We start from the raw sequence: 18,450 nt of genomic DNA on the forward strand, positions 1-18,450 counted from the left end.
AAGGCAGGGAGGGGGGGCGTGAAAGGCAGGGAGGGGGGGCGTGAAAGGCAGGGAGGGGGTTGGGGGCATGAAAGGCAGGGAGGGGGTTGGGGGCGTGAAAGGCAGGGAGGGGGGTGGAAAGGAGGCAGGGAGGGGGGTGGGGCGTGAAAGGCAGGGAGGGGGTTGGGGGCATGAAAGGCAGGGATGGCGTTGGGGGCGTGAAAGGCAGGGAGAGGGTAGGGGGCGTGAAAGGCAGGGAGGGGGGCGTGAAAGGCAGGGAGGGGGGGCGTGAAAGGCAGGGAGGTGGGGCGTGAAAGGCAGGGAGGTGGGGCGTGAAAGGCAGGGAGGGGGTTGGGGGCGTGGAAGGAGGGGAGGGGGGGTGGGGGCATGAAAGGCAGAGAGGGGGGTGGGGGCGTGAAAGGCAGGGAGGGGGCGTGAAAGACAGGGAGGGGGTGGGGGCGTGAAAGGCTGGGAGGGAGGTGCGTGAAAGGCAGGGAGGGGGGGGGCGTGAAAGGCAGGGAGGGGGGGCGTGAAAAGCGGGGAGGGGGGTGGGGGCGTGAAAGGCAAGGAGGGGGACGGGGGCGTGAAAGGCAGGGAGGTGGGTGGGGGCGGTGAAAGGCAGGGAGGGGGGCATGAAAGGCAGGGAGGGGGGGGTGGAAAGGCAGGGAGGGGGGTGGAAAGGCAGGGAGGGGGGCGTGAAAGGCAGGGAGGGGGGCGTAAAAGGCAGGGAGGGGGGCGTGAAAGGCAGGGAGGGGGGCGAGAAAGGCAGGGTGGGGGTGTGAATGGCAGGGAGGGGGCGGTGAAAGGCAGGGAGGGGGCGTGAAAGGCAGGGAGGGGGCGTGAAAGGCAGGGAGGGGGCGTGAAAGGCAGGGAGGGGGGTGGAAAGGCAGGAGGGGGGGTGGAAAGGCAGGGAGGGGGGCGTGAAAGGCAGGGAGGGGGGTGGAAAGGCAGGGAGGGGGGTGGAAAGGCAGGGAGGGGGGCGTGAAAGGCAGGGAGGGGGGGCGTAAAAGGCAGGGAGGGGAGCGTGAAAGGCAGGGAGGGGGGCGAGAAGAGGCAGGGTGGGGGGTGTGAATGGCAGGGAGGGGGCGTGAAAGGCAGGGAGGGGGCGTGAAAGACAGGTAGGGGGCGTGAAAGGCAGGGTGGGGCGTGAAAGGCAGGGAGGGGGCGTGAAAGGCAGGGAGGGGGCGTGAAAGGCAGGGAGGGGGCGTGAAAGGCAGGGAGGGGACGGGGGGCGTGAGAGGCAGGGAGGGGACGGGGGCGTGAAAGGCAGAGAGGGGGCGTGAAAGGCAGGGAGGGGGCGTGAAAAGCAGGGAGGGGGCGTGAAAAGCAGGGGGGGCATGAAAGGCAGGGAGGGGGGCGTGAAAGGCAGGGGTCGTGAAAGGCAGGGGGGCGTGAGGCAGGGGGGGTGAAAGGCAGGGGGGGCGTGAAAAGCAAGGGGGGCGTGAAAGGCAGGGGGGCATGAAAGGCAGGGGGGAGTGAAAGGCAGGGGGGGTGAAAGGCAGGGGGGGCGTGAAAGGCAGGGAGGGGGGCATGAAAGGCAGGGAGGGGGGGCGTGAAAGGCAGGGAGGGGGGGCGTGAAAGGCAGGGAGGTGGGGGCGTGAAAGGCAGGGAGGTGGGCGTGAAAGGCAGGGAGGGGGGCGAGAAAGGCAGGGTGGGGGCGTGAAAGGCAGGGTGGGGGCGTGAAAGGCAGGGAGGGGGTGTGAAAGGCAGGGATGGGGCGTGAAAGGCAGGGTGGGGGCGTGAAAGGCAGGGAGGGGGCGTGAAAGGCAGGGTGGGGGCGTGAAAGGCAGGGATGGGGCGTGAAAGGCAGGGGGGGCGTGAAAGGCAGGGAGGGGGCGTGAAAGGCAGGGAGGGGGCGTGAAAGGCAGGGAGGGGGCGTGAAAGGCAGGGAGGGGGCGTGAAAGGCAGGGATGGGGCGTGAAAGGCAGGGAGGGGACGGGGGGCGAGAGGCAGGGAGGGGACGGGGGCGTGAAAGGGAGGGGGCGTGAAAGACAGGGAGGGGGAGTGAAAGGCAGGGAGGGGGAGTGAAAGGCAGGGGGGCGTGAAAGGCAGGGAGGGGGCGTGAAAGGCAAGGGGTGTGAAAGGCAGGGGGGTGTGAAAGGCAGGGAGGAGGGGCGTGAAAGGCAGGGAGGGGGGCGTGAAAGGCAGGGAGGGGGGCGTGAAAGGCAGGGAGGTGGGGGCATGAAAGGCAGGGAGGGAGGCGTAAAAGGCAGGGAGGGGAGTGTAAAAGGCAGGGAGGGGGGTGTGAAAGGCAGGGAGGGAGGCGTGAAAGGCAGGGATGGGGGGCGTGAAAGGGAGGGAGGGGCGTGAAAGGCAGGGAGGTGGGGGCATGAAAAGCAGGGTGGGGGTTGGGGCGTGAAAGGCAGGGAGGGGGTTGGGGGCGTGAAAGGCAGGGAGGGGGGGCGTGAAAGGCAGGGAGGGGGGCGTGAAAGGCAGAGAGGGGGATGGGGGCATGAAAGGCAGGGATGGCGTTGGGGGCGTGAAATGCAGGGAGGGGGGGCGTGAAAGGCAGGGAGGGGGGGGCGTGAAAGGTAGGGAGGGGGGGTGAAAGGCAGGGAGGGGGGGTGAAAGGCAGGGAGGGGGGGGGCGTGAAAGGCAGGGAGGGGGGGGGGCGTGAAAGGCAGGGAGGGGGGCGTGAAAGGCGGCGAGGGGGGTGGGGGCGTGAAAGGTAGGGAGGGGATGGGGGCGTGAAAGGCAGGGAGGGGACGGGGGCGTGAAAGGCAGGGAGGGGGCGTGAAAGGCAGGGAGGGGGCGGGAAAGGCAGGGAGGGGGGCGTGAAAGGCAGGGAGGGGGGCGTGAAAGGCAGGGAGGGGGGTGGGGGCGTGAAATGCAGGGAGGGGGGCGTGAAAGGCAGGGAGAGGGCGTGAAAGGCAGGGAGGGGGCGTGAAAGGCAGGGAGGGGGGCGTGAAAGGCAGGGAGGGGGGCGTGAAAGGCAGGGAGGGGGCGTGAAAGGCAGGGAGGGGGGTGTTAAAGGCAATGAGGGGGGCGTGAAAGGCAGGGAGGGGGGCGTGAAAGGCAGGGAGGGGGGCGTAAAAGGCAGGGAGGGGGGTGTGAAAGGCCAGGAGAGGGGAGAAAAAAGCAGGGTGGGGGCGTGAAAGGCAGGGTGGGAGCGTGAAAGGCAGGGAGGCGGCGTGAAAGGCAGGGAGGGGGGCGTGAAAGGCAGGGAGAGGGGCGTGAAAGGCAGGGAGGGGGGCGTGAAAGGCAGGGAGGGGGGTGTGAAAGGCAGGGTGGGGGCGTGAAAGGCAGGGAGGGGGCGTGAAAGGCAGATAGGTGGGTGGGGGTGTGAAAGGCAGGGAGGGGGGTGTGAAAGGCAGGGAGAGGACGTGAAAGGCAGATAGGTGGGTGGGGGTGTGAAAGGCAGGGAGGGGGCGTGAAAGGCAGGGAGGGGGGCGTGAATGGCAGAGAGGGGGCGTGAAAGGCAGGGAGGGGGGCGAGAAAGGCAGGGTGGGGGCGTGAAAGGCAGGGTGGGGGCGTGAAAGGCAGGGAGGGGGCGTGAAAGGCAGGGAGGGGGCGTGAAAGACAGGTAGGGGGCGTGAAAGGCAGGGTGGGGCGTGAAAGGCAGGGAGGGGGCGTGAAAGGCAGGGAGGGGGGGTGTAAGGCAGGGAGGGGGGGGCGTGAAAGGCAGGGAGGGGGTTGGGGGCGTGAAAGATAGGGAGGGGGGGCGTGAAAGGCAGGGAGGGGGTTGGGGGCGTGAAAGGCAGGGAGGGGGTTGGGGGCGTGAAAGGCAGGGAGGGGGGTGGAAAGGCAGGGAGGGGGGTGGGGCGTGAAAGGCAGGGAGGGGGTTGGGGGCATGAAAGGCAGGGATGGCGTTGGGGGCGTGAAAGGCAGGGAGAGGGTTGGGGGCGTGAAAGGCAGGGAGGGGGGCGTGAAAGGCAGGGAGGGGGGGCGTGAAAGGCAGGGAGGGGGGGCGTGAAAGGCAGGGGGGGGGGCGTGAAAGGCAGGGAGGTGGGGCGTGAAAGGCAGGGAAGGGGTTGGGGGCGTGGAAGGCAGGGAGGGGGGTGGGGGCGTGAAAGGCAGGGAGGGGGCTTGAAAGGCAGGGAGGGGGCGTGAAAGACAGGGAGGGGGTGGGTGCGTGAAAGGCAGGGAGGGGGGGCGTGAAAGGCAGGGAGGGGGGGGCGTGAAAGGCAGGGAGGGGGGGGCGTGAAAGGCAGGGAGGGGGGGCGTGAAAGGCGGGGAGGGGGGTGGGGGCGTGAAAGGCAGGGAGGGGATGGGGGCGTGAAAGGCAGGGAAGTGGGTGGGGGCGTGAAAGGCAGGGAGGGGGGCATGAAAGGCAGGGAGGGGGCGTGAAAGGCAGGGAGGGGGCGTGAAAGGCAGGGAGGGGGCGTGAAAGGCAGGGAGGGGGCGAGAAATCGTGCAATCCACAACTGTATCCGCCTCTCCGAGCGTCTGAAAGCAATCCAGCGTTCCTGGTGTGTGGCTGAAGAGGTGAGGGACTCCCTCCTCTCAAACGGAAAAGAAGAGCAAAAAGTAGAGTTGGAACATACCTATCATACAGGGATGAGAGAGAGAGACAGAGAATGAGAGAGAGACAGAGAATGAGAGAGAGACAGAGAATGAGAGAGAGACAGAGAATGAGAGAGAGAGACAGAGAATGAGAGAGAGACACAGAGAGAGAGAGACAGAGAATGAGAGAGAAACAGAGAGAGGGACATGGGGAGAGAGAGACACAGAGAGAGAGAGACAGACACAGAGAGAGAGAGAGAGAGAGACAAAAGTAATATACTGTATAACCATTATACCGTACCCCCTAGTATTCGTGTAATCATTGTCCCACACCCCCTATTACTCACGCTTTGGCAATACTGAAATGTTCTTTTGACATGCCAATCAAGCTGATTTGATTTGAGAGACACAGAGACACACACAGAGACACAGAGAGAGACAGAGATACAGAGACACACACAGAGACACACAGAGAGAAACAGAGACACACAGAGAGAAACAGAGACACACAGAGAGAAACAGAGACACACAGAGAGAAACAGAGACACACAGAGAGAGACAGAGACACAGAGAGACAGAGACACAGAGAGAGACAGAGACACACAGAGAGAGACAGAGACACACAGAGAGAGACAGAGACACAGAGAGAGAGAGAGAGAGAGAGACACGGGCCTATTTAGTAAGCGTCGATAAGGCTGCGTCTATAGTATTTCAGACGGAGGGAAGGCACACACGCTGCAATACACTTGCTGAAGCCTGAGCTTTTTTATGGCTTTGCAGGGTATGCAGCGGGTGCGATTGGGGGCGTGGCAATAAATATTTGGAGGCGTGGCAATAACGTTCCGGCGCGGACGTCACTTCCCTACCTCACATCCCGATCCACCGGCATTTTTTCAGATGCAGCATCTGAAGCACTGTGCAGACAAGAAGAAAAATGCACACAATGCGCACCAGAGATTAAAATATAGTAAATTATTTATTAATAAAACAAGAAATAACCGAGGGGGATCCAACCCCACCTCAGTACTTTCTTCTCGTTGCTATTGCCACACTATACGTCCTGACGCCGGAAGGGAAGTTGGTACGCGACCAAGACGAGACGCCGGATTTACAGTGGAACCACAACATACCACAGATTGCCGGAGGACCACACTGCGAGGGGCGCAGCCTATCGAGTTTCCCGGTCATCGTCCAAAGTCTGGAGCTGCGGATTGACCACCGGATTACCACGGAGCACGAGCCTGTCTCACACAATGCTTTTACCAAACGGATGTTTGTGAGTTTGCTATTTTTATCTTGTCCAGGAAATGAAATTGTTAAACCGAATTTACACATGGAGCGGGCGCTTTCTCTTCTTTTTTTTGTTTAGGTATCTATCGAGGAGGTGGTTGTTTCCCTGAAGAGAGCTGCCAGGGCTCCAGAGGATGCCCGAATTGGATCCTTTTATGATTGAGTTATAACATAGCTATTAGAGCTAGGTTTCTGGACTTTTATTGTGTTTAGGCATAGTGTTTATTATTATTTTATTACAGCTACTTTTTAGTAATTGCACTGTTATTAATTCTGACCACTAATTCTCACTGCCATTATAATCTCTCTCTAGCCACAACCAAATTGCTATATCAGCTATATTATTTATTGGTTATACCAGGGGAGCATAAACTTTTGCAGCTCGCCCCCCTGCCTTCCCTCTGCTGGTGCTCGTGCCCCCCCCCCCCTACCTTGATGCGGCGTCACGTGACCTGCAGCGGCATTTGACGAGGGTGACGTCACATGACCCCGCGGCGTAATTTAACATACTGTGCTATATGTATGCACACACAGCTGTCTCTTACACATACAAATACTGTTTTTCCATCCCTATACACAAAAAAGGACCACAAAGTATCCACACACACTTTTAGTTGTGCTACAAACTCTCACATTTCCACACCCACCCACACCATTTATATCCACTCCCACTCCACACACACCTTTTGTAAAGCACTGTATATACTGTGGGCTCTCCATTCATTTTCATTCACACTGATACACATACACACTCTTTCATCACTTGCTTTCAGGAACCTTTTGACACCTCTAGGCATAAAACACATCAACACCGGGGGAAGGACCAGCACAGATAACATTCCAAGAGACACTGTTTTTAAGTATACCTTTTGCTTGCTTCATTCATTGTAACATCGCCGGAAGAAGAGATCAGTGTATCTCGAAAGCTCGCACAAATAAAAGCATTTCGTTAGCCACAGAACGGTATCATCTACTGCTGCGGCCGAGTTTATTTGAGCATTTGCCCGGTCTCGGCCGCAGCAGTAACCAGGCGCGCGCCGGGATGTGCCTGGCGCGCGCCGAAGCCACGGAGGAGCGCCCTCCGATCGGGGCTTTCTCCCTCCGCTCGCCGGGTCCGCCGGGTCTCCCGGAACCCCCTGCCGCCGTCCCCCACATCGCGGGACACCAGGGCTCCCTCGGGGAGCCCTGGACGCGCGTACAGGGGGCGCAGGCTCCCGATGACGCGTGACCGCGCGTCATCGCCGAGGGAGTGCGGCTAGCATGCCGGGGCATCCCAAGGCTTGCGGAGCTAGCCGCACTCAAATAAAATGTGCCGCCTCTGTATTTATTTTTTGATTATTGAAGCTCGGCTAACACGGTACTGATACCTCTATATATATTGCGCGCTCACACACACATACTGTATAACGTTTTATCCAACTTTTTCATTTATCATTTGTAGAGAAAATGAACAATGCCGCCAGAAGTGCTATTTTTCAAAATGTAACATCTCTACTAATTAGTGTAAAATGATACTTCATATAAAGCAGGTTATGGGACCCAGTATAAAATGACCTTCATGTTTCTTATCACATCCCAGTATATGGATACTTTCTATTATCACAAGCTGCTAACATGTGACAGGGCTCAGAGTCTGAGCCCAGAATGTGACATACTGAACATTCTCATTCTAAATTTCAAAAAATATTGTGTTGATTTCTGACCTGACTGCCGTGGTTACAGCTCAACCACTCTGTTCTACTGTATGTCACCACTTTCTGCCACAACCAGCTGACGGTGGATCTGCAAGGAGTTCAACGCTCATTGGCATCACATCTGTGGCTTGGTTGACGTATCTTTTCTCCAGCTTTTTATTGTATTGTTTTTAAATAGATTATATTTATTTAGTTGAATAGATATTTATTTAGTTGAATAGATATTTATTTAGTTTAATAGATTATATTTCTAAGTTTAATAAATTATATTTCTTAGTTGAATAAGTTATATTTCTTAGTTTAATAAGTTATATTTGTTAGTTTAATAAATTATATTTCTTAGTTTAATAAGTTATATTTGTTAGTTAATAGATTATATTTGTTAGCACAGTAGATTATATTTACTAGTATTTAAGTCTCCCCCTCAGTGCCCCATTAGGACCCGTGCGCATATTTCACATCTTTTCGGAGTCGCTTATTTTTTAGACCCTCGGAGCCGAAACCTAAAGCTAAGAAAGTTCGGATCAAGAGGAGCCGCACAGCTTAAAGACAGAACATTTCCAAGGGAGATGGAGACAATTTGGGTAAGATCTGATTAAAGGACAACCTTTGAGGAAGGAAAGGGTGACGGGGGAGTCTAAGAGGGGGGTGAGAGAGCAAGGTGGTGTGTCAGATTGGGGCAGAGCAAGAGAACGCAAAAATGATGGGGATTTGCTGCAAACCCAAAAAAAAACAATAAGTAGTGATACTTTTACCGGTGCCCCTTAGTCTCAGGGAAGACCGGCATTTCGTCCAATGGATACAATATGATTGATGGGAAAGGGCACACGGATTTGAATAAAAAAAGATAATTTATTGTGCCACAGACTACAATGTTTCGGCTGCTGGCCTTTCTTTGCTGGATTTAGTGGGTTTAGCCACTTTACCTGAGAAAGACCAGCAGGCCGAAATGTTGTTGTCTATGGCAGTGCAAGAGAAAACAGGTTGGGGGGGGGGGGGGGGGTGGGTTCTCGCAAAGTCGCCGACCCATGGGTGAGTGTCTCCGGTGGAAACTAGTCCTGGACCCCGGGAAAGCTGTCTGTGGCCCATACAAGCTGAGTAACATGTAGAAAGGACACATGTATGTTCAGAATGAGTTAGCATGGTATTTTGAGAGGCACCATAGCAGGTCAGTGCAAGTCAGTGCAGAGCACTGCAAGGTCAGTCAATATGAGGAAGGGTCCGATGGAGGAGTTGGAGGGTCCCAGAATATCTCTTAAAGCAGGGGTGCGCAAATCGAGGGGCACGACATTTTCTTGGGAGGAGGGGCTCGGCGCTTACAGAGGCCCCTCGCTCTTCCCCACAGCATTTAAATTAAATGCCGGAGATCGCGCGCAAGGCCTCTGTAAGTTCCCTTTCCTTGTCTCCGGCGGCTTCTGGCGACAGCAACGTGGCGTCACATGATATAGCATTGCCATAGCAACGTGATATCACATGACGTCGTTACATCAGAACGTCGGAGACAAGGTGGGGAAGGTGGAGGGGGGAGCAGGGGGAAAAGGTTGTGCAACCCTGTCTTAAAGCATTGTCCTGCATACAGATCAGAGGCCAAGAATGGATATGGATATCCGATGTGAAGCCGGAAATAAGACAGAAAAGACCGTTTCGGGGGAAGAAGGTGAGTGATGAAATAGCCGTCACTGTGTAACTCTTCCAATTACCTGCAACTTCATGCAGAGAAATAGCAACGCTTGTTTTTAACGTGCTAAGCGCCTAATGGGGAATTCAACTGCTGAGAGGTTAAGGGAGTTACTCACCAAACTCAGCGACGTTTCTGTGTCTCTGTGATAACTCCCCCAGGACATGCCTGAAAACCAGAGGTAACTCAATGTATTTTTGATAAATAGAAACATGACCTTCTGGGGAGGGGTATATAATGGCTACTGGGCCTGGTGAGGTGGGTATAACGGGTACTGGGCCTTGGGAGGGTTGTATAACTGGGTACTGGGCCTGGGGAGGTGGGTATAACGGGTATTTGCCCTGTGGAGGGCGGTATAACGTGGTATTGGGGATGGGGTATAAGTGGCACAGGAGCTCTTGCGATACAGAGTATCACTGTCCCTGGTTACAAACACGTCATGTCTCCTGCAGATCAGGACACGCACGAAGGTGGTGCCCTTTGTGCCACCAGACGACGAGGCGGGCTACGAGGCGGACGACGAGGCATACGACAAAGCGGGCGTCAAGTGGAACAATGAGGTGGGCTACAAGGCGGCCGATGACGCAGACGTGGTGTACGATGACCATGGAGCATACGACAGGTGTGGCCGGATCTGCTGCTTCACCTTTTTTAGGCGGAGAAGACCCCGGGAGCAGGTAGGAGAATACGAGAGGTGCGGACAGATCTGCTGCTTCACCTTTTTTAGGCGGAGAAGAAGCCAGGAGCAGGTAGCAGAGGAGCCAGGGCGTAGATACAGGGGTTTTCTAGGGGCCCTGAGAAGTTGGTTTGACCGCAGGAGAGGCAGATAAGATCAGGAAGGCTGCGGGAGGGGCAGGTAGTAGAGGGAGATAGGGATATTGGGCGTGAGAGGGAGAGAGAGAACAAGGAGCAGGGCCGGAGCACGGGTTTCATGCGCCCGAGGCGAAACTTAAAATTTGTGCCCCAGTTGTATAAAAAATAATAAGATAAATAAAATAATAAAATAAACAGTGGCGTAGCTATCGGGGCTGCAGGGGGTGCGACCGCACCCCAGCGCGACACAAAATAAAAATAAAAGGGCGCCAAAATACTGGATAAAAAAAAGAATAATTTTAAAAAAAAGATAAATAAATTAGAAATAATAAGAGGAAAAAATAATAATGATTATTAATGCGCCCCTAGGACCTCTGCGCGCTAGGCGACCGCCTAATGGACGGCCGGCCCTGCGAGGTATGCGGGAGGAAAAGGGGCGAATGGGATAGATATGCAGGGGGATGGGGGAGCAGGTGAGTTATACACAGGGGCACAAGGGCCCCATCACCCGCATCTCTATATACTGAGTGTGCCCCTGTGTATAACAACGCTGATCTGTGCTGCTCCATCTGATATCACTGCGCAGTGATCCAGGGACCATCCGATCGCCATTTAATGGGGTCAGGAAGGAATTTTTTTCCCCCATTGCACAGCAGGGGTTATGTTTCGCCTTCCTCTGGATCACAGCAACAAACTGCCCTTTGTGCATGAATTATCAGTGAGATCTTTATACACCCTGCATTGGTCTTCACCCCTTCGCTGCCGGAGGGGCCTGCAGTGCATTGCTCTGCGTGTTACTATATCGCTCCGCAATGTGCTGCAGGCCCCTCCCAGCAAAGAGATTAATTATTTAAATAAAATACTCTCTTTAATCAAACCTATGTGTAGTGTCTTTTCTGTCCGTTGTATCTATTGCTAACAGCTCAGTGATTCTTCCCCAGGACGCTGCACTAGTGTCACGCTGCCAAGCCCGGGTGTGAGGGAGATTTATAGGGTCACATATACACTTCTGCCAAAACACGAGTGCAAACAGGAAGCCCCTCTGATCTCATATCTTTTATTACACAAAACGGTATCTAAAAAGGTAAAAAGAACATACATGGGATTCTGCTACAAATATCTCTCTAATTACAAACCAATTAGCAAATCATTCAGATTAGAGTCGAGCGAAAAGAAAGGGTTAAGTATCTCAGGTACAGTATATGCAGTGTAGGCTCTGTTGGAGCATTACATGCAGGGGACAACGTTTAGGGGATATAAGTAATGCTGATCTCAGAGCTGACCGGCTGACCTGCTCTACCGGCTGACCTGCTCTACTGGCTGAACGGCTGACCTGCTCTTCTGGCTGACCGGCTGACCTGCTCTACTGGCTGACCGGCTTCTCTTCTTTCAGCTAAATGACCTGAATTGTGGCCCCTGTATCTCCCAATTAAACGTTTTATTGGCATATTCTTGTTTGACTCGTTCTATACAGACATTTTTTATATATTCATTGTGGGATTTGATAACATCTGTCAGATCTCTCAGAATATCACATTCTGTACGTTTGTGTTGAAGATTTTTCCATTCTCAATTTACTTACTGCACCGACACACTTTATTCGAGGAAATACCCAGTATGTACCTGGCAGATACCTGGAATACGCCGCTCCTCACCTCTGACAAGCCCCGTTGCGTTTGCCTTCCCAGCCTGGGTTCATGCCTGGCTGACGGGCGGCTGATCTGTTAAATGATAATGATTAGGATTTAATAGGCTGCAATGCTTCGCGTGTCTACCAGATGGCATAAATTCATGAATTGAAATGCAGTATATATATATATACTGTGCAGTATTGCAGCCAGCGGGAATAAAATGCTTCAATCCCTGCCTAGAAAATACCTCAATGCACTCGGGCAGAAAACAGTCACAAACCTCAATACACCCGGGTATACCCGAATTCGTGGGACTAGCCGAGCTCGAATAAAGTGTGTCGCCAGTGTAATATTAGTTTTTGGCATCAATTATTTATATCGAGTCCAAAATACCTTTATACAGAATGCTGTTCCCTTTAGCCCACAAATGCTGCTTCATTAAAGCCCATGGGTGGCACTCTATGCATTCTCAAACTTTTAGGCAACATCCCTAATTTCCAAAAGTGGGATTAAATCTGTGCATATTTAAATGGTTAATTTTCTTACTCAAACTACTAAATCCCTCCCCAAATATATCCGTTTCACATAAAAGTGTGTGCACTTCTCCTTCCGCCTAACTGGCACGTCGTCCTTACGGGCGCCACTCCGTGTAACTCCACGCTGCCCTCCAGTGGCAAAAGAAATAAGATACATTTACTGTACTCGTCTGGCAGCTGATCCCGTATAAGGTGGGTAACTCTGTATTAGGGGTCTTGGTAGACTATATTTTATACTTATGTCGGATAGATGAGGAATTAATATTCCTAACGGGTTATTGTGAGAGGCCTTAGATCTTATCCTATATGCACGCAGCCCTCGCCTCTCTGACCTTGAACACATACTTCAATCTGATTTTTTGAGACTTGAAACTGGATTTCCTAAAACAAACTGATTTTAAACACTGACAAGACTGTAACAATGGTATTTGGGACCAGAGCTAAATTGCTAACGCTTCCAATGACAGAGCTTCAGATAAAAACCAACTCTAATACCATCCTAGCCCCTGTTACTGGTTTGAAATATCTGGGCATATAGTTCAACTCCCATTTAACATTTGGGTTGCACATTGATACCCTGACATCCAAATCCTATGCCAAACTTGGTGTACTTTATAGCAGGGATGGGGAACCTTTTTTCTGCCAAGGGCCATTTGGATATTTATAACATCATTCGCGGGCCATACAAAATGATCAACTTAAAAATTAGCCTGCTATATTTGGTCAAACATTCAATTAACTGGAACTGCTTCTCTTTGGTGAGGCGTGTGATGTTAGCTGGTATTGATGATGTTGCAACTCGCAACTGGTTTTCCAGGTTTGGATGACTGACTGACTGACACTTGTGTGACTGACTGACTGACTGACACTTGTGTGACTGACTGGCACTTGTGTGACTGACTGACAGACTGACTGACATTTGGGTGACTGACTGACTGACACTTGGGTGACTGACTGACTGACACGAGTGACTGACTGACTGACACTTGTGTGACTGACTGACTGACACTTGTGTGACTGACTGACTGACACTTGGGTGACTGATTGACTGGCACTTGTGTGACTGACTGACACTTGTGTGACTGACTGACTGACACTTGGGTGACTGACTGACTGACACTTGTGTGACTGACTGACTGACACTTGGGTGACTGACTGCCACTTGGGTGACTGACTGACACTTGTGTGACTGACTGACTGACTGACACTTGGGTGACTGACTGACTGACACTTGTGTGACTGACTGACTGACTGACACTTGTGTGACTGATTGACTGACACTTGGGTGACTGACTGACACTTGGGTGACTGACTGACACTTGTGTGACTGACTGACTGACTGACACTTGGGTGACTGACTGATTGACACTTGGGTGACTGACTGACACTTGGGTGGTGGGTGACTACTGTATGACTGATTGTGGGTTGGTGTCTGTATTCTCTCACACACACAAATCGGAGCAGGGGGGGTGGGAAATCACACACTCTCAGACCCTCTCACTCATACACACTCTCTCACTCACTTTCAGACACTCTCTAAACAAGAATGACAATCAGCTGCAAGAAGTGGCAATTTGAGATGCATGAGGGACGGTCTGACAGCTTAGATCACACTGAGTCATTTTATGGGGCACAGATCATTGGGGGGGGTGGTGTCTGCAAAAGTTAATCATACAACATGTATTGAAGTCAAGGAGACCAATGATGCTGGGATTAGGCATCAGGCCTTGTGGTGTCCCATGGCCCTCCTGCCCTTCCCCTGTCAGGGCCCTGCATAGCTCCCTCTCCTCTTACACTGCGGCACTGCGGAGCAGGTGCTCTCCTCCGCAGCTGCTGCCCGGTGTGGGGAGGAGGAGAGACGGTAGTGAGGTGTTTCTCCCTCCGCAGACTCGTTCTTCTATCCCCCAAGCCTCTTATACCCCCTCCCCCCCATCCCCCAAGCCCCACTCCTCTTATACCCTGTCCCCCCCGGAGCGCTGCTTACCTGAGCCGCTCTGGTGATACTCAGGTCCTTCATCACCTCAGGCGGCTGCTGCCACACACAGATAGTGACACACACACACAGTAACACACACAGTGACAGTGACACACACACACACACAGAGACAGTGAGACACACAGAGACAGTGAGACACACACACACAGACAGTGACACACACACACACACGCAGTGACACACACACAGTGACACACAGTGACACACACACAATAAGCCCACCTCTGCAAACACACTCAAAAATAAGGCCTTTCCCCCCTTGGGGTGGGTAAGGTGTCTGGGAGGGGCTATAAGGGGGCATGTGGGTTACCTGGGGCCCGTGGATGGGCTGCTGGAGCTGCATAGGTAGCCAGTGCAGATGAGACTGGCAGGGGCGGAGCCTAAAGGGAGGGACACAGGGGCGGAGCCTAAGGAGCCCGGCATTACTGGAGGAGAGAAGGGAGGGGGGCAGTGCTGAGGGAAGGGGAGGCCCGGCATTACTGGAGGAGAGAAGGGAGGGGGGCAGTGCTGAGGGAAGGGGAGGCCCGGCATTACTGGAGGAGAGAAGGGAGAGGTGCAGTGCTGAGGGAAGGGGAGGCCCGGCATTACTGGAGGAGAGAAGGGAGGGGGGCGGTGCTGAGGGAAGGGGAGGCCCGGCATTACTGGAGGAGATAATGGAGGGGGGCGGTGCTGAGGGAAGGGGAGGCCCGGCATTACTGGAGGAGAGAAGGGAGGGGGGCAGTGCTGAGGGAAGGGGAGGCCCGGCATTACTGGAGGAGAGAAGGGAGGGGGGCGGTGCTGAGGGAAGGGGAGGCCCGGCATTACTGGAGGAGAGAAGGGAGGGGGGCGGTGCTGAGGGAAGGGGAGGCCCGGCATTACTGGAGGAGATAAGGGAGGGGGGCAGTGCTGAGGGAAGGGGAGGCCCGGCATTACTGGAGGAGAGAAGGGAGGGGGGCGGTGCTGAGGGAAGAGGAGGCCCGGCAATACTGGAGGAGAGAAGGGAGGGGGGCAGTGCTGAGGGAAGGGGAGGCCCAGCATTACTGGAGGAGAGAAGGGAGGGGGGCAGTGCTGAGGGAAGGGGAGGCCCGGCATTACTGGAGGAGAGAAGGGAGGGGGGCAGTGCTGAGGGAAGGGGAGGCCCGGCTTGCACCCTACACTTGCTCCATGTATGAATAGGTGGGCCAAAAAACAAATCTTGGCAGAGTGACAGCACGGGCAGCCAATCAGGAGAGGGGGAGTTTTTTTTGTTTAAACCATTCTTGCAGGCTTGCTTCCCGGGGGCCGGACCAAATGATTTTCGCGGGCCGGACGTTCCCCACCCCTGCTTTATAGGAACAAATACTCCCTAAGGCCCTCATGCAGTATATAGAATAAGGGGAGTAAACCCCATGATGTTCGGTGCTCTAAAAAGTGTATATGTAGATATGGGTCAAATGCTGCACCTTGGTATACTTTGAAACTTGGTGGAAAAAAGAAAGAAAGTGATCCCACTGCAATCAATATATGAAGCGTTGAATATATAATTGAAGCAACAATTATGCAGACTTATAAACCTTAGGGGGGGGGGGGCCGTTGTGCAGGGGTTCGTAAGGAGACAGGATGAGAAGCTTTGTTTAGAAACTCCTCTCCTGTACTCACGTATAAGCCAACCGATGCCTGCTGCCCTTAACCCGCCTGGTGTCTTCACTGCTTGCTCCGTTGAACTCCCGGCATTACTCCACGTGTGCGGCGCCTCCGAATGACGTCATCGCCGTCGCCAGCCTGGTGAGTCCGGGAAGATTACACAGGACGCATCACGAATGCCGGCTAACCCCGTGACTGCAAGGGGAGGGGGTATCGTGGCGTCTGCTCCGTAGTGCAGGGGATCCTTAGCGCGCCCCAGCCGTGAGGGTAGAATCAGCAAAATTGAAGAAAACTTCGGCGGTCACTGCAAACGAAGGAACTCAGCCATAGATGAATTAAAATCAATATTTATTCAAATCTTGGTGCTGGACATCACAGAGATTCACCTTCTCTGACGCGTTTCATTCCGTTAGGAACTTTATCTTTACTTTGATAAAGTTCCTAACGGAATGAAACGCTTCAATTTTGCCCTCATGCAGTAAGCAGCGATAAGACACTTATCACCAGCTTATCGCCAAAAAAGCCTACAGCGATTCAGTAAGCCCAGAGAAGCTGGCGATAAGAGCAAAAATTACAGGTTTTTTTGCCAAAAAAGAAATAAATAAATAAAAATTACAAATCGGCAGACGCGCGGTGATAAGCCACTTTTCGGCACTGATCGCCAGTTTTTCAAACACGCTCAATTCTATAAGCCCTGATCAGCTTATTGCGGCTGATCGCCACTTTAAAATTGCTGTTTCTTCTCCAAATTGTCCCACCACAAAAGTTGGCAAGAAGGTGGGGTGAAGCTGCGATGAAAATAAAATGCATGTGTCCCAGAGCTGATATCCATTAATATCAGCACCAGAGACCCCCGGCATGAATCCCATGCATAAAAAATGCATTTACAGGCAACTTCATTACCGCCAAGGCAATGAAGGGGTTATATACCCGTGCCAGGCTTATTGCGGGTAGCGGGGGTGGGTGAAGGTGGTATTTGGCCCTGGGTGGGTATTTAGGCCTTGCCAGGGGGTTGCGGGATGACTTAACCTCTTCTTTACCTTAGCAGATAATACCGCTAAGGTAATGAAGGGGTTAATCCCTCCCGCTACCCCCCCACCCGGTAGGCCTAAACACACTTCCTTGGGGCCAATACCCCATTCACCCACCCCCACTACCCACAATAAACAAAAATACACATAACAGCCTCACTATCCACTCCTAGGTCCCTAATAAACCATTACAATATTCATAAAACCATTATTTTTTTTACACACAGGATTAATACCGCAGTCCAGCAGGGGTCCCCGGTGGTCCAGATGGGTGTCCGCAGGTTCCACAGTTCACTCTGGGGGGTGCCCACCGGTGTCTGGGGGACTTCGGGTTGTCCCCGCTAGGCTCCGTGGGCCTCCAGGTGGTCCCCGCGGGTGTCCGTGGGCACCAATGGCATCCACGCGGTTGTCTGGGAGCTTTCAGGTGGTTCCCACAGGTGTCTAGGGGCCCTCGGGTGGTTCCCACAGGTGTCTAGGGGCCCTCGGGTGGTTCCCACGGGTGTCTGGGGGGCCCTCGGGTGGCTGGGGCCCCCACAGCTGTGGGGCCACCAGTTCTTCCCCGCAGGTGTCCTTCGTGGGTCCTCAGGTGGTCCCTGTGGGAGTCTGGGGGTCCTTGGGTTGTCCCCGTGGGTCCCCGCTGGCCTGCTGTACCAATCCTGTATTTAAAAAAACAAAAACATGGCCTACATTTACATCAATACAGCTCCCCCCACCCCACCAAACACATACAGTGCAGTAATGGGCAAAATAACTATTATCCAGACACGTGGTCATCTCTCCATCTTTACTATACAGACTTGCACAGACGATAGTTGCGAGCTGTGACTCCCAGACAGGCAGAAAGCTGCAGTGATACCCAGGGGGAGGGGGAGAGACCTCTGATTGCTTCCTCCTCTCCTGCAGCATCTCGCCCAGTGTATCATCCCATACAGGAGTCACAGCATGGGGGGGGGGGGGGATCCCATCCTATATGGCAGAGGAAGGATAGCAGTGCCTGTCCTACCCCTCCTTGTCACATGGGATTAGGGCTATGTTATTGAGTGAAGGGTTGTATGTTTGTATTAGTAGGGACAAGCAAGGCCGGAGCCAGGTGGGTTTCTCCTGCCTCTGTCCTCCCTGTCTCCTGACCCTTCCTGTAGCCGGACATACAGAATATGGATAACAGAAGGGGAAATAAAACTAAGAGGAGCCGGCAGGAGAAGGCCGTGTCATATCTATTCTTATTAAATAGTATTCTTCCCGAGCTGCACTCAGACCTCTCTCCCACACACCCACAGGACAGCCCACTAAATAGACACAGCCCCGCCCCCTATGATGTCAGCAGGACCTCCTCTCTGTCTAGGCCTGCACAGAGCCAGGGGCCTGCCTCTATCACAGAGGCGGGGCTTGGTGAGGGGGAAAAACCCATGGTCACTACTGGCGCCTGCCCTTACCAGGGCTTACTCCAGTAGTAGAAGGATAGGGTGACCAGATTTACAAAAGTAAAAACCGGGACACATTATAAAAAATTTTTATAAAACAAATGATATCACCAACTGCGCCCTTTCTCCTTTGTCTCTACCCCGCTCTGTCCCCCCTTCTCTCACACACACCCCTTTCTCTCTCCCTCCCCCCATATTCCTCTATTCTCGTTCTCCCCACCCCTACATTCTCATTCCACACTTCCCTGTCTCTCGCCCCCCTCCCCCCACTCTCTCTCTACCCCCATTCTCTCTCTCTCTCTCCCGCCCCTCATTCGCTCTCTCTCCCCCCATTCT

At 53.8% G+C, this 18,450-nt stretch overlaps 1 long non-coding RNA gene across 1 annotated transcript; it reads right to left on the minus strand.

The window, feature by feature from the left end:
• Positions 1-5,287: 5,287 nt before the first annotated feature.
• Positions 5,288-17,631, minus strand: LOC142481571 (uncharacterized). Its single transcript, XR_012795843.1, has 3 exons — positions 15,678-17,631; positions 5,442-5,626; positions 5,288-5,336 (listed from the first exon to the last, which is right to left on the minus strand). It is a non-coding gene; the product is annotated as an uncharacterized LOC142481571 (long non-coding RNA).
• Between the last annotated feature and the right edge of the window lie 819 nt (positions 17,632-18,450).

This window comes from Ascaphus truei, unplaced genomic scaffold, assembly GCF_040206685.1.
Source record: "Ascaphus truei isolate aAscTru1 unplaced genomic scaffold, aAscTru1.hap1 HAP1_SCAFFOLD_2808, whole genome shotgun sequence".
Lineage (NCBI taxonomy): Eukaryota > Metazoa > Chordata > Amphibia > Anura > Ascaphidae > Ascaphus > Ascaphus truei.